This window comes from Vulpes lagopus, chromosome 3, assembly GCF_018345385.1.
Source record: "Vulpes lagopus strain Blue_001 chromosome 3, ASM1834538v1, whole genome shotgun sequence".
NCBI classification, from domain to species: domain Eukaryota; kingdom Metazoa; phylum Chordata; class Mammalia; order Carnivora; family Canidae; genus Vulpes; species Vulpes lagopus.
This window is the reverse complement of record NC_054826.1, coordinates 83610575-83624279: the sequence shown is the minus strand read 5'-3', so window position 1 is coordinate 83624279 and position 13705 is coordinate 83610575.

Sequence of the window (13705 nt, the reverse complement as noted above, 5' to 3'; positions counted from 1 at the left end):
GATGTGTTTGTGTGAATTTCAATCAGCAGTTGGTTCAGAGGCAAAAACAAAACAAAACAAAACAAAACAAAAAACAGAGCTGTTTTGCATTTCCGTGAGTTCTACATGAAGGTGCCTTTGGGCTCTGAGCCGTCCAAGCATTTTTGGGCTGAACCTGCAGCCAAGCAGAGTCCCAGACCTGCGGGGCCCCATGGGTTAAAATCACTCCCACAAATTTGCTGGCTGGCCTCAGAGCAAATGGGGATAGTGGGTTGGCTCATGTTTTGCATTAACTCGTTTGCTTTTTTCCACTGCAGCCTCACATTCTGTGATAAACCTGAGTTGCTAGGAAAGCTTTATGTAACACCCACTGGCCTCAGCTCCTCAGAGCAGCAAGTGTTCTGTTTCCAGAGTTCCCCATAAACCTGGCAGCACATCAAAACCTCTGTTTCATAACAGACCAGAAATAGGATTTTCTAATAACATTCCAAGGACTGGACTTATCGTGCAGAGGTCTGGACTTTTATGAATTGTTAATGGTTAACTAAACAGAGACCCCCACGACGCCCACCCTGCTATCTTTGAGGTTGAGGAGGGGAGGGACGTCGGAAGAATATGGTTTCTACATCCATGATCTGTTGGTTTGTGACCCGAGGCTTTTTTCAGAGAATTTGCTAAATAATCTCAAACATATTGAGGATCTTACTCATGTTTTAAAAAAAGAAAAAAGAAAAAAAACCTCAACAACTACCTTCCTCCTGCTCCCTCCTTCATTCATGGAGAATGTGGTTTCCTTTTATTTTGTTGCCAGACACACTGACAGTTGCAGATTTAACCCAAGGTTAAAATCTCTCCTTTGGGAGAGGGCAGCTCTCTCCAATGGGGACACACCTAGTTCTGGGGGATCCAAGTGGTGGCCTCGCCGCCATCCTCCCTTGCACCCATGTGCTCGCTCTTAGCCATCCACCCCGCCTCGCTGGGTTCTGGTTTAGATTATGACAGGGAGTTCCCTGCTAAAGGCCATTTGCAGCCTATTTGGATGTCACTGGGGAAACTTCTTCCCAGGGTTCCAACCACACATCTCTTTGTTCCATTTTCATCTGCTGTGCCTTCCTTCCGGTTCTGCCTGGAACATCATTATTCTATCCTCCTTGTGCAGTTAGCACGTGGGCAACGATTCAGAACAAGAGAAACCCTAGGTATGGAACAGCTGGGACCAGAGGCCCAGCATTGGCCAGACTCACCTCTGGGCAGAACCCCATGTGATCCGGCGATGTTGAGGTGATGCTGTCACCCCCTCCTGTGTCCTGGGCACCTCCCCACTCTTCTTCCCTGGGTTGGCTCTCTGGACTTACCCCAACAAATGGAGAGGAGCCAGTCCCTTGACTGGGGTCTCAGCTTCAGCTCAACCAGAGCCTGGGACCCTATGCTCTGAGCTCCTGCACCCCAATTTCCTCAATTCCTGCACTGTAAGTCTCATACACCTTCCCATTTTGGAATATTGGCCTCCAGACGTGCCAACTCAGGCCTTTCCAGGACAATTCTCTCTTGGCTATTTCTTCACGGCCACTGACATAATTTCTCCGGCCTCTCCAGGGTTTGCAACACTTCCCCATTTAGTTCCATGAGAGTGGTGTTTACCTGCTGTTCACTCTTTCTTCTGGATCATTAGGAAAAATGATAAAGAAAAGGGTCCTCACCCCATCACCATGCAGAGCTGGGCCCTGGGCCCCGCCCCCCCATGCCTCCTGAACACTCAATCAGAAGTGGCTCCCGCGAAACAGCGGTCAGAGTGGGCTTCCGGCACCAGGCTTGGGTTTAATATCCTTGAGATCCATTTAGTGTCTGGACACCTGGTTGCTATGGAGACGGTTGTCATAAAAACACACCGATCTGCAGAGAGATATAAACCGGATCCTTGTGGTACACGGTTGGACACATTAGCTCAGAGAAACAGCACACAGCTTATCACTTCTCTTTGTTGACACAGTGCCTCTGCCTTTCAAATCCCACCTGAGCGACCTTAGGGCCAGGCCAATGTGAATTCATTTTCAGTTAATATTTCGTAAGGGACGACCCAGGGCTTCACCGAAGGCCAGATGCCCCTGCCTTCCTGTCCCAAGCTGAGTCAGCCCAGAAGAGGACATTCTTCCTCGGCACGGGCTGTTCTCTGCCGACTGTCATCGATCCGTGCGCACGCCTGAGCAGGCAGGATCAAAACACTGACCCTGCCCAGCGCATCAGATCAGGTGGCTGGGGATGAGCAACAGGTGTGAGCAGGAGGCTTAGGGTGCCCTGCCGGCTTGGAGGGGCCGAAGCTGGCAGGGGCCCCAGAGTCCAATCCAGGATGTAGTGCAGGCCTGTATCTGTTGTCGGCCAGCTCAGCAACGGGTGGGTCAGCGAGAGACCTGATAAGGTGCACAGGGGTGCCCACTAACCGGCTTCACCTCCTCACTGTCGGAATCCTCCAAGCCTTACTACTACTGGCTGGGGTTAATGTCTCTCCTTCAGTCTGGTCTATGTGCAGAAACCAGCAAAACACTTGCCACCCCTCTCTTGAGCGTGCAGCTCTGGCGCTGTAAAGGGGACAGGCAGAGATGCACTCTGCAAGTCCTAAAGCCTAGGGAGGGTCCTGCTGAAATTCTTTTGGGGAAGGGGGTGAAAGAATGATTTGGTGTTCATCATTTTAGCTCTGCCATCAGCCGAGTATACTTAGGGTAGGAGAATGGAAGGAGAGAGCCAGCTAAGGCAGTGGTCACATTATGAAGGAGGCGAGCTTTGCTTCCATAGTGGCTCCCCACGCTGGCGGCTGCTGCTAAAATGTGAGCTCTCCCCACCAGCTCCCCACAGGCACTCCTGCATTAACACCTGAGACCCAGATCACCTTCAGTGCTATTCCTTATTTTGGAAGAGGTCTGGCTTCTAGAAGATGGGTCATCACTTCGTCTTTGACTTGGTCTTTGATCTTCGGCAATTCTTTTGGTTTCCCCAAATGCCTCAGTTCCCTTCCTTTTTTTGGGAGACACATTTCTGTTTCTATTTAAAACCAAAAGGCATTTTAAACATCTTTTGCCTTAGTCAATCCTATCACATTGCTACTGAGAGAAGAGGGAAGGATGGGACCCAGGCTAACATGTCTGATTCTGAGAACAAGCAATGCATTTATCATGCATGATATTAACATGAAATGTGATATAATATTAAGACATCTGTTCCCAGTGTCCCTGCACATCCCAGTGGATGAGATTCAAAAATAACTGCCTCTGTGCTCTTGTAAACTCTTTAGCTAGTGCCATAAAATACCCTGGGATGTGTGTTAGTTCAACCTCTCATTTGCATATTTTCAATTTCTCCAAATAACCCCCTTAACATGTCCTTATCAATAGTTTATCAAATAGAAGGACGCCTGGGTAAGCTGTCAGTTAAGCATCTGCCTTCGGCCCAGGTCCTGATCTCAGGGTCCTAGGATCAAGCACCACATTGGGCTCCCTGCTTGGTGGGGAGTCTGCTTCTCCCTCTGCCCGTCCCGCCCACTCACGCTCTCTCTCTCTCTCTCTCTCTCTCTCTCTCTAGTGCACTCTCTCTCAAATAAATAAAATCTTTAAAAAAAAATAGCTTATCAGCAGCATCTTCATTAGTTCTCAGTTGCCCTTCCCCCTTATCTTTCTTTTTCTTGGTAAAGATAATTTTTTAGGGGCTCCTGGCTGGCTCAGTCGGGTGGAATGTGCAACTCTTGATCTTGGAGTCATGAGTTTGGTCCCCATGTTGAATGCACAGATTACGCAAAAATAAAATCTTAAAAAAAAAAAAAAAGAGAGATCATTACAAAACAAAAAGTGGTTCAAAAGATCAGCTAATATTGTGTCATTTACCTTTCAACTTCCTCTCCATTCAAGAAGTGGGCCTATAGGCTCTTTCTTTTTTCCACACTCCTCTCCCTGAATCAAAAAGAAAAAAAGGGGGGGGGGAAGCAAACACATTCTAAAAAACACACCCTAACCCTTGGCTGGTATTACATTATTCTGCCTCCCACCCCCCCTCTTTTGCCCTCATGTTTTTCCTGAAAACGTTGACTTAGTCCTCATGTTATTTCTTGTTTCCATTCCTCATGCCTCTGTTTCTCAAACCAGTTCAGGATGGAGCTGCTCCCTGCAATTTTTTCCTCTCCTGGCCCAGCTGAAAGCCCACGGAGCACTTCTTTCTTCTATTATTTGTCTTGTTTTCATGGGACCTGTAGTCCTGGCCCGCAATCATGGCATCTTGTTATCTTTCTCCCAAGGCAATAGCTCACATCCTGGCAAACCAGACAATGGTGGTGCGGGTCTTTACTTAGCTTTTATACCTTTTGTTTCAAAATGCAGGATTTCCTTATGGTTTGTTTGGGCTTTTCAAAAAGCTTATTTACTGATCCAGAGAGGTGCCAGACTCACACTCTGAAGAATGCAGGCCAAGTTTATATGTGCCTGAAAACACACCATCGTGTCCAGGCCTAGTTGATGTTTGGGGCCAATTTTGAGGCTGATTTGATTGCTGTGTGTTCTGTCCTCTTGTTTGCCAAAAAAGTGGCTGGTAATATAGGCCAAAATCTCAGTTCACTCAGCCTCTTGTACAGAGAGAACAGGGCTAGAAATTCAGACCAGGATGATGCCTCGAATGGAAAGAATGAGGATCATATTTTTAAATTATGGTCCTATTGGCACATTGGTAGTCAACTTTAATCGTGTATTTGTTTAAATTAAGCTCCCTTGCCTTAATTAAAAGTTGGGATATGATTTTTGAAAATTATACAATGTGTTTAAACCCCACATTCCTATATTTTGTACTGAGACCCTATCTTTATACGGTGCCTTCAACACAATACAGTGTTTTCTAAAACGAACATTTAAATCAAGACATGAGGTCTTTTTAAGAGAGAGGATATGTGATCTTCATGATAGGACCACAAACAAGACCAGGACACATGAGTTTATTGCAGGTTTGCTCAATTATTTCTAAGCAGTGTGGACCAACATGTTTGTTTGATTTTCCTGAATGCCAATGTGACATCATTGCCTGAGGAGCACTGTGAAGTGCTCACAAGAATAGAGACACGAATGTGCTCGGACGAAGGGTAGGCTAGTGCCACTGCCCTCACTGGGGAACCACGGGGATGGGCCGGCCCCTAGCCAGATCAAATGCTAGCATCGACTCTGCTGTGTGCAGCCAGCCCTCTATCCAAGAGCAATCCTGGAGCTTGGACCTGGGTGATTGGAGAGGATGTGATGGGGCCTAGATCCAAGTAACTTTTTCAAGAAGTCTGATTTTATGCTGTAAAGATTTATTTATTATTTTAGAGAGAGAGGGAGAGAGGGAGAGTAGGCACGAGTGGAGGAGGAACAGAGGGAAAGAGAGAATCTTATGCAGACTCCCCACTGATCTTGGAGCTCAACCCTGAGATCATGATCTGAGCTAAAACCAAGAGTATGACACTTAACCTACTGAGCCACCCAGGTGCCCCTGACTGTGTTCTAGATGCAAACTGTATGCTCACTCCTTTATGTTAAGACAGTGTCTCCAGAGGTTTCTCTATAAAACTTCTCCCTAAAATATCCCATCCTCTGCCTGAAACGATCATCTCTACCAACTCATTAGCCCATTGTCCAAGGTTTGAATCCCATGTTGCCTTCTTCTGGAGATCTTTCTCAATCCCTGCTTAAAATTGATTTGCTTTCTTTCTGGATGGGTGCCCAGAGTACAGCACCCCTCTATTGAAGCCTCATCCCTTCTTCTATGCTGTAGTTATCTGCCTGTGGTCAATCCAAATGGTGAGCTCCTTGAGCGGAAGGATTGTGTCTTTTCCCCACAGACAAGGACTCTGCTCTGTCCAGAACGTAGTATATTGCATTTTGATGCCCATGCCCAGGTGTCACTCTGGAACCATAGATGGAAAGCTCTCTGGACACATGGAATGTTTTGTTTCTGTTTGTAACCCCAGTGTTGTTTATAAAAGATTGCCTGTCTCACTGAGGGAGCGCGAATGCCCGTTGCACAACTGGAGTTGCATAATGTATAGACAGAAGAGCTAAGTGTCCCCATGGCCTTCTCAACACCCCCTACTCCTCCACCTATGGGGCTTTGACTTACAATTTTTTGGCTTTACGATGGTGTGGACGTGATACATATTCAGTAGAAACTGTACTTCGAATTTAGATTTTTTTTCCTGAGCTGGGCAGTGTTCACAGCTCCTTGGCAAGTCTGAGGCTCAACAACGAACACACTTCCCATTCTTGGGCACATGCACAAGTCACTCTGTTTCTCATGTTCAGTACAGTATTCAATCAACCACACAGATATTCAATGGTTTATTATCAAAGAGGCTTTGTGTTAGACCTCTTGGCCAACTGTAGGCTCATGCGAGTGTCCTGAGCACTTTTAAGGTATGCTGGCCTGAGTTCTGATGTTCGTTAGATTAGGTGTATTCGATGCATTTTCCACTCAGGATATTTTCAACTTATGATGAGTTTATCAGAAAGGAACCCCATTGTGAGTCTAAGAAGATCTGTACGTATCTTTCTTAATGTCTACACTTATTCCCTTCCTGTTCTTTGTTAGTTCAATGAAAACTGGATTCTTCCCTTACCTGTGACTGTTCCATTGTCACTGTTCTAGCTCACGTTACTGTGAACCTCCTAAATGCCTAAATTTCAAAGGGCATTTTTCAGGATGTATCTTATTCAGTCCTCCCCAAATATTTGGTGACGCCAGCAGTGGTCACCTACCAATGGAATTCCCTTCCTTAGTGTCCATGCTATGATGCTCTTCTGCTTTTCTTCCTTTCATAGAACCTTGCATGTCCAGCTGACATTGGGTCCCCTCCTCTCCTACAGCTGTATGTGCTTCCTCAGCACCCCTATCCTAACTGTCGCTCCCACATACCTCTACATTTGAATGAACCCTGGATTTTCATCTCTAGCAAACACCACTTCCCAAAGCTTTGGATTATGGTTCCCCAAAACATACTAGATATCTTCACGTGGATAACCTGCAGCCCCTTTACAGTAGGTTATGTCATCATCTTCCCACCGAAACCTGCACCCATTTTTTTTTTTTGTATCCTCTCTTAACTTCTTATCATCCTTATTGTATTCTGGGAGTGTCTGTAGCTATTTTGCTCATCACTCTGCCTCCTGATCATGTCCATATCGCCCCTGTCATATCTTTCAGAAATATATGATCTACTCACTGCCATCATGTCACTTTTATCCAAGACCCATATGCACACAGTCTGAGCCTGGCACCTGAGCTCAGGGCTCCAGCCTTACCGAACTTTTACACTTCCCATGGGCCTCTGGGCTTTGCACCCGCCACCTTTCCTGGTCACCTGCTAGTTTCTCCTGATTCTCTAAAACTCACCTCAGCGGCTTCATTCCAGGGAGTCTTTCCTGCCCCTCTCCAGCTGACCTGATAACACTTTCCTTTCTGCTTCCTATCCCGTTTGGACTGTTTCCATCAGCACTTCTTTTTTCTTTTCTTTTTTTTTTCTTAAGATTTTATTTATTTATTTAAGAGAGAGAGAGAGAGAGAGCACATGAGTCAGGGGGAGGAGCAGAGGGAGAAGAAGAAGCAGACTCCCCATTGAGCAGGTAATCTGATGTGGCACTCAATCCTTGGACCCCAAGATCATGACCTGAGCCAGTGGCAAATGCCTAACCGACTGAGCCACTCAGGTGCCCCCCCACCCATGTAGCACTTCTTATATTGTTTGGTATCCCTTGGATTTCCTTTCTTGTCAGGTGGGCTACGGAACCCTCAAAGGCACAGTCACCTGCAGATCCCATTTTAGGAGCCACCTTCTGTCACTTATCTTTCCGTGACAATCGAGAGCACTTTGAGGCATGTGGCCAAAGGAAAGACGGAAGGGTAGAGCCTTGGGATTCTGTTCCTCTGAATGCTCTTTGTTGTTACCTGGCTAATCCATTGGAGTAAGAAATGCAATTCAGCTAAATCCATCATTGGGTCCCTTGCTGTTGGCTTTAGGGTTGTGTGAAAAGAAAAATGTGGTTTTTCATGTTGATCTGTTTTTTAAAGTCTTCACAGTTATGAGACTGGAAGCTCTTTCATCCTTCCTTCTTGCTGAATTAGAGGCAAGACATGAGGAACCCAGAGAATCAGCTCCTCCCAATGCCTTCAGCATATTTATTCACACCCAGAGAGCCAAGCCTTAAGTCCAAACCTTTATTTTTTATTTATTTTTTTTTTTTAAGTCCAAACCTTTAAAGGCCTACCCATAAGCTCACCCAAATGCACCCTGTCTCCCCTGTGCTCTTGCTGTGTTGCTCAGCCATTAAGGTGGCTAACACTGCGAATTTGCCCATGTTCCTTGTCTGAAGATTTCTAACACTCCACTCATATTTCACATTTTATTCTTACTGCTGTGTAGGAGCATGTGCAACTATCCCCATTCTACATTAAATGACCAGCCTAACATAGGATAGAGACCTCACTCCAGGAGAACAAAGAGGGAAATCTAACAGGTCATCTACAAAACCTGTGTTTTGTCATATGGTAGGGCTGTCTTAGGTGATAAGCTGAGTGTTGATTCAATAAAGAGGTGTAGGTGCATGCTGGACATTTCCTATACCTTGGCAGTGGCCCCACATGGCTTAGTTTTCCAGGAGTGCTGCTCCCGCTCCAGTTAGAAGTGAGCATTTAGGCCAAAGAATCAAACGCAGGCCTGGGAAGCGTGGCATCTCAGAAGTGTTCCCTGCATCAAACACCCCCGCGACCTTACTCGAAGGCATGGCCTACCCTTTTTTGGTATTATAAAAGAAATGCATAATATATTCCCTCTGGTTTTCAAGAAACTCCCAGTGCATTTTCCTAATACAGCAACTATTCCTATTATGTTGTACTCTAGGTTCACCATTTCTCAATATAGCATTGTGGGCTTAAGGGCCTGAAAGGAAGACATGGGGCTGGGCGGGTAGCCAGGGGTAGGGGGAGTTGGGGGGAGATTCCTGAAGAGAGGCACTGCTGTATATCTCGAAATAAGATTATCTTTGTGAACTAAATGGCACCTGAATTTTATTCAAGGGAGAAGCTGGCCTGTGACTATGATTTTAGATGAGTGCTGTCTATACTTCCCATTCACGAACACAAGTGGGGTTTTTTGTTGTTGTTGTTGTTGTTTTTGTTTGTTTGTTTGTTTGCAATAACTTAGGGAGCATATGCAGATGGAAGTGATACTGCTTAGTCTGGATTGAAGATTGACTGAATCATTGGCCTACAAATGCATAAAGTGTTCTGTTGAGGTTACATACCATTGTTTACTGCTAAACAGTACATGATATGTAAACCTACTTCAAGTGTGCAGGAAAACTGTAGGTCAAATCATAGAAGAGCAAAAATCCTAAAAACAGCTAATGCTTTACTAGATTTTCAAAGGGGTTTTTTGGAAGTAAGGACAAGATATTAGGAAAAGTGTATTAAAACCTACTTTGTGGTAGTTCAAGGACACTGTAGGGTCTACACTGCAGAGCAGAGTGTCTCAGAGTGTGGGCTTGGGAAACTTTCTGTTACTTGCTCCTTTTAAGATGTTGTACTGCTCTCTCCCCTGGCCATGGAGTCTGACATAGGTTCATGGTCTACTCAGAAGGCCCAATATCTAATTTCTGTGTCTGTATCCTGCAGAAACCCATGCAAATTAAGCAGTGATGGATTATCTCACCCACATCATCTTTCCTAGGGAAGATGTATTGAGAACACACACTTTTCTTCTTTTAACACCTTGTCTTCAGAGGACCTGACTCATTCCCTGTGAAGGGGGAAATCACAGCAGAGACATGCTCTGTACCTAACCTGCAGCTGTCGAGGGGACAGAAACAGGACAGCTATAGGGATGGGGCTTTCATCCCACATGATTCAGAGTGAAGTTCTTGGGGCACTCTGCTCTGAGATGGATGCAACTGTCCACAACATATCTTGGAAGGTTCTGAAAGTACTTACTGAGATGGCAAATGTAGGGGACAACCTCCCTAGTGCTCCTCCCAATAAGAAGACTAACATAGACTCACTGCCCACCGCCAACCATGGATCCCTAACCTTTGGAGCGGGGAAGCCTCTCTACTCCTAAACCCTGGGCACCATTGTCCTTGCTCTGGCCCCTGCTAACCTGGACACAGGCAGGAGATGGGCCCCAGAGTGATGTTGCAAGATGGAGATCTGTAACAAGGTGCCTATGAAATTCCATGTTGTCCTGATGACCTGGTTCATGGCCAAAATGTGCCCGTGAAAGTGGCAGGAGATTCCTGAAGGACCAGATCATTTGACCTTTATTTCTATACCTCTGAAGAAATTGTTTCCCTCTCTGACTGCCTGGTGGAATTGCTTAGAGAGCTTTTAAAGAATTAGTATGCCTGGGCGCCCCCCGAACCCCCACCTTTTCCCCACTCTGAAGATTAGATCAGATTCTCTGGGGAGGAAAGCTGGAAATGGTGCTTTTTAGAAAGCTCCCCAGATAATTTTATTTTATTTTTATTTTATTTATATATTTTTAAAGACTTTATTTATTCATGAGAGACACACAGAGAGAGGCAGAGACACAGGCAGAGGGAGAAGCAGGCTCCTTGCAGGGAGCCCAATGCAGGGCTTGATCCCAGGACCCCGGGATCATGACCTGAGCCAAAGGCAGATGCTCAACCACTGAGCCACCCAGGCGTCCCTCCCCAGATGATTTTAATGTGTATCCTGGCTTGAGAACTGCCAGGTCAATGGTCATAGCTCTGGGAGAAGAGACAGGTTCTTGCCAATGTTTAGGCAAGTCTTTATTGGTTTAAGGAGACCCACTGTATGCAAGTTGTATGTATGCCTGGGTTCTGGAAATACATCAAGGCATGAAGCACAGGCAGCCTTACACTTTAAGGGGAGATTCAGGATTGTTTCCATACCAGCTGGTCGTGCTACAGGGGATGTGCAGGAAGCACAGTACAGGGACCCCACTCTCTGGGAGAGCTGTGAAAATTTCCTGCAAAGGTTGAAACCTAAATGGTTTGTATTTTGAGTGGGACCTTGGCAGACACAAAGGGGAGGAGATACGACATTTCGGTGGAGGAAGGACAGTGTGCAGGTGTGAAGCAGCATGATTTGTCGGGAACTAGAATGTCAGCTCCAGGAACATAAAAAATATTGTGGAATGAATGAATGAATGAACGAATGAACACATGAGCATTGCCTCTCAAGAACAGAGGGGATGCCAGGAGAGGAGGCAGGGAGACCAACAAGAGCCCTGACATGGGTGAAATTTGAGGCCATGTGATTTACCCATAAGTTAGCTGTTCTCAACTGGATCATAAATGAGGATCCATATTTTATGAGGAAAAAAAAGTTCTCTCAGCGTCTCACACAGTAGCAATAGCACTTTTAGTACACTGAGAAAATGCATATAGATTAAAAAATTATAACAAATTCCATGATTTTTAAAATGAATTTTTATTTTGATCACAACACTCACACGCTGCAGGTAATATATTTCTCCATAGCATTGAAGTTTAAGAAATTTTACTTTTCTTTATTTTTCAAAAACTAATCATGACTGAGCATCTTATAAAGGTAGATTCAAAAGCCTAGCTCGGTCAATGGTCTGGCTTAGATCTTATGAAGAACACCAGGTCTACCATGGCCAGCCTCTGTGGGAGCCTCCCCTTCTCCCCATTGAGGAGCAGTGTCCACAGAGATGTCCCTTATGGTCTTTCTGCAAACCTTTCCACTGAACCCCAAGACCAGGGCTTTGGGGATCCAGCATCCCCATGAATCCACATAGCCATTTGCCTATCCTGGGTCTTAGCCTGGGTCTAAGACTGGGGTGTCTGCTCCTTTTTTTTTAAGATTTTATTTATTTATTCATGAGAGACACAGAGAGAGAGGCAGAGACATAGGCAGAAGGAGAAGCAGGCTCCCCTTGGGCCTCTGCCTCTCCTCTGAAAGACTACTGCCTATCTCCACACAGTGCGAGCATCGGCGACTGTTTGTTTTTGCCATTACTACCACCCACTCAGCCCTGGCCACCCTGCTGGCCACCACTACCCTGGCTGTGGGGTCTGCCTCAGCCCACACTGGGATGTCAGAGCCTATCTCCCCACCTGTCCTCCCAGTCACCTAGCTGCACCACATGAGTTGCATGCTGGTAAAAGTCGGCCCCAAGCAGTCTTCCCAGGGCCCAGGGAAGTGCACAGCAAAGTTCCAGCCATCAGGGTCCCTCCAAGAGGCAGGTTTGAGGAGCCCTGGGAGGGTCCCACTAGAAAGCACCGGAGTAGGCCTGGTGGTGAGCACCACCCCTGGTGACTTCATAAGCAAGCATGGCCTGGGACAATGTGAATCAAATATGCCCTCCCAGAGTACAGGGACCTCTCATCTCATACAGGTGGTGGCCTCACCTCCCAGATGCTCCAGGACAGCTCTCATCTCAAATATCACATCCACTTGTGTTCCTACGAGTACACTCACATTCGTTAGACATCGTATTTCACTTTTTGGGTCAAAAAATGTCCACCATACCTCCTTCTATTTTATTTTTTGCTGAATTACAGCAGTATCGTGCACAGAAGAGGCAGATTATTATCTCCCAAGTGATTGATTAAGTAAATTATAGAAATACCTTTCAGGTGAATGATTGAAGACTTTTATTGAAAAGTAACTTTGCACTGTATTTGGTTCATGGTCACACCACGGCCCCAGCTCAGCTGTGGAGTGAGAGCAATATGTGACAAAGGGCAAGATGTGGTTATTTACCCAGTGACCATAAAGCTGGTCCAAGAGCGGGTCCCTGAAACCAGGTCCTAGCACAACCAGTCCCCTAGGCTGGCATGAAGCACATGCCCAGCTTCATAGATTTTTCTCTTTCACTTTCCAAAGCTGATTTAAAGACTGACTCGTAGTTATGGTGAAAGAATCCTGGAAAGAATGAAGTCGAGATAATCTGTTTTTTTTTTTTTAAGATTTTATTTATTTATTCAAAAGAGACACAGAGAGTGAGGCAGAGACTTAGGCAGAGGGAGAAGCAGGCTCCCTGTGGGGAGCCCAATGTGAGACTCCATCCCAGGACCCCAGGATCACGACCTGAGCCAAAGGTAGACACGCAAACACTGAGCCACCCAGGTGCCCCCAGGATAATCCATTTTTAACAGCTGGTGCCAAAGTTCTATCCCTTTGCCTAGGTCTGGTTTCAGTGATATTAGAGTTCTGTTAATTATGAATGAATGATTTGTACGGTTTTGTAGGGAATGCAGCATGAGAGAAATATAAATGGAGAGAATGATACTGAAGGTTAAAACCCATAAAGTTACTGATAAGTCTTCTTAAGGCTTTTCCCCTGGATCTGCAGCTCATTAATAGTATCTCCTTTGACTGAAGTAGAATCTGTGGGTCAGCCTGGACCATCCCCATCCTCCATCCTCTATCCAGTTTTCCATCAAATTCTACTGATTTGGCCACATTTCTTCCTAACCTCTCTACTCCTTTCTGTGAGACTGAGGACATCACACCTCTCACCTCACTAGGTGGAGGGAAGGATGAAATGCCTCCATAAAGTAGACAGCATACTTGGTGAATGTTAGCAGATACTATCAGGAAATGCCTGGTATTTGCCTCTGGACAATGAAAGACTGAGTCTTCCCAGACCCAGAAAAGGTAAACTAATTCCTAGACTCTGAACTGCCCACCAGAGCTTCCAAATGAGCCATGGAGTGTTCTA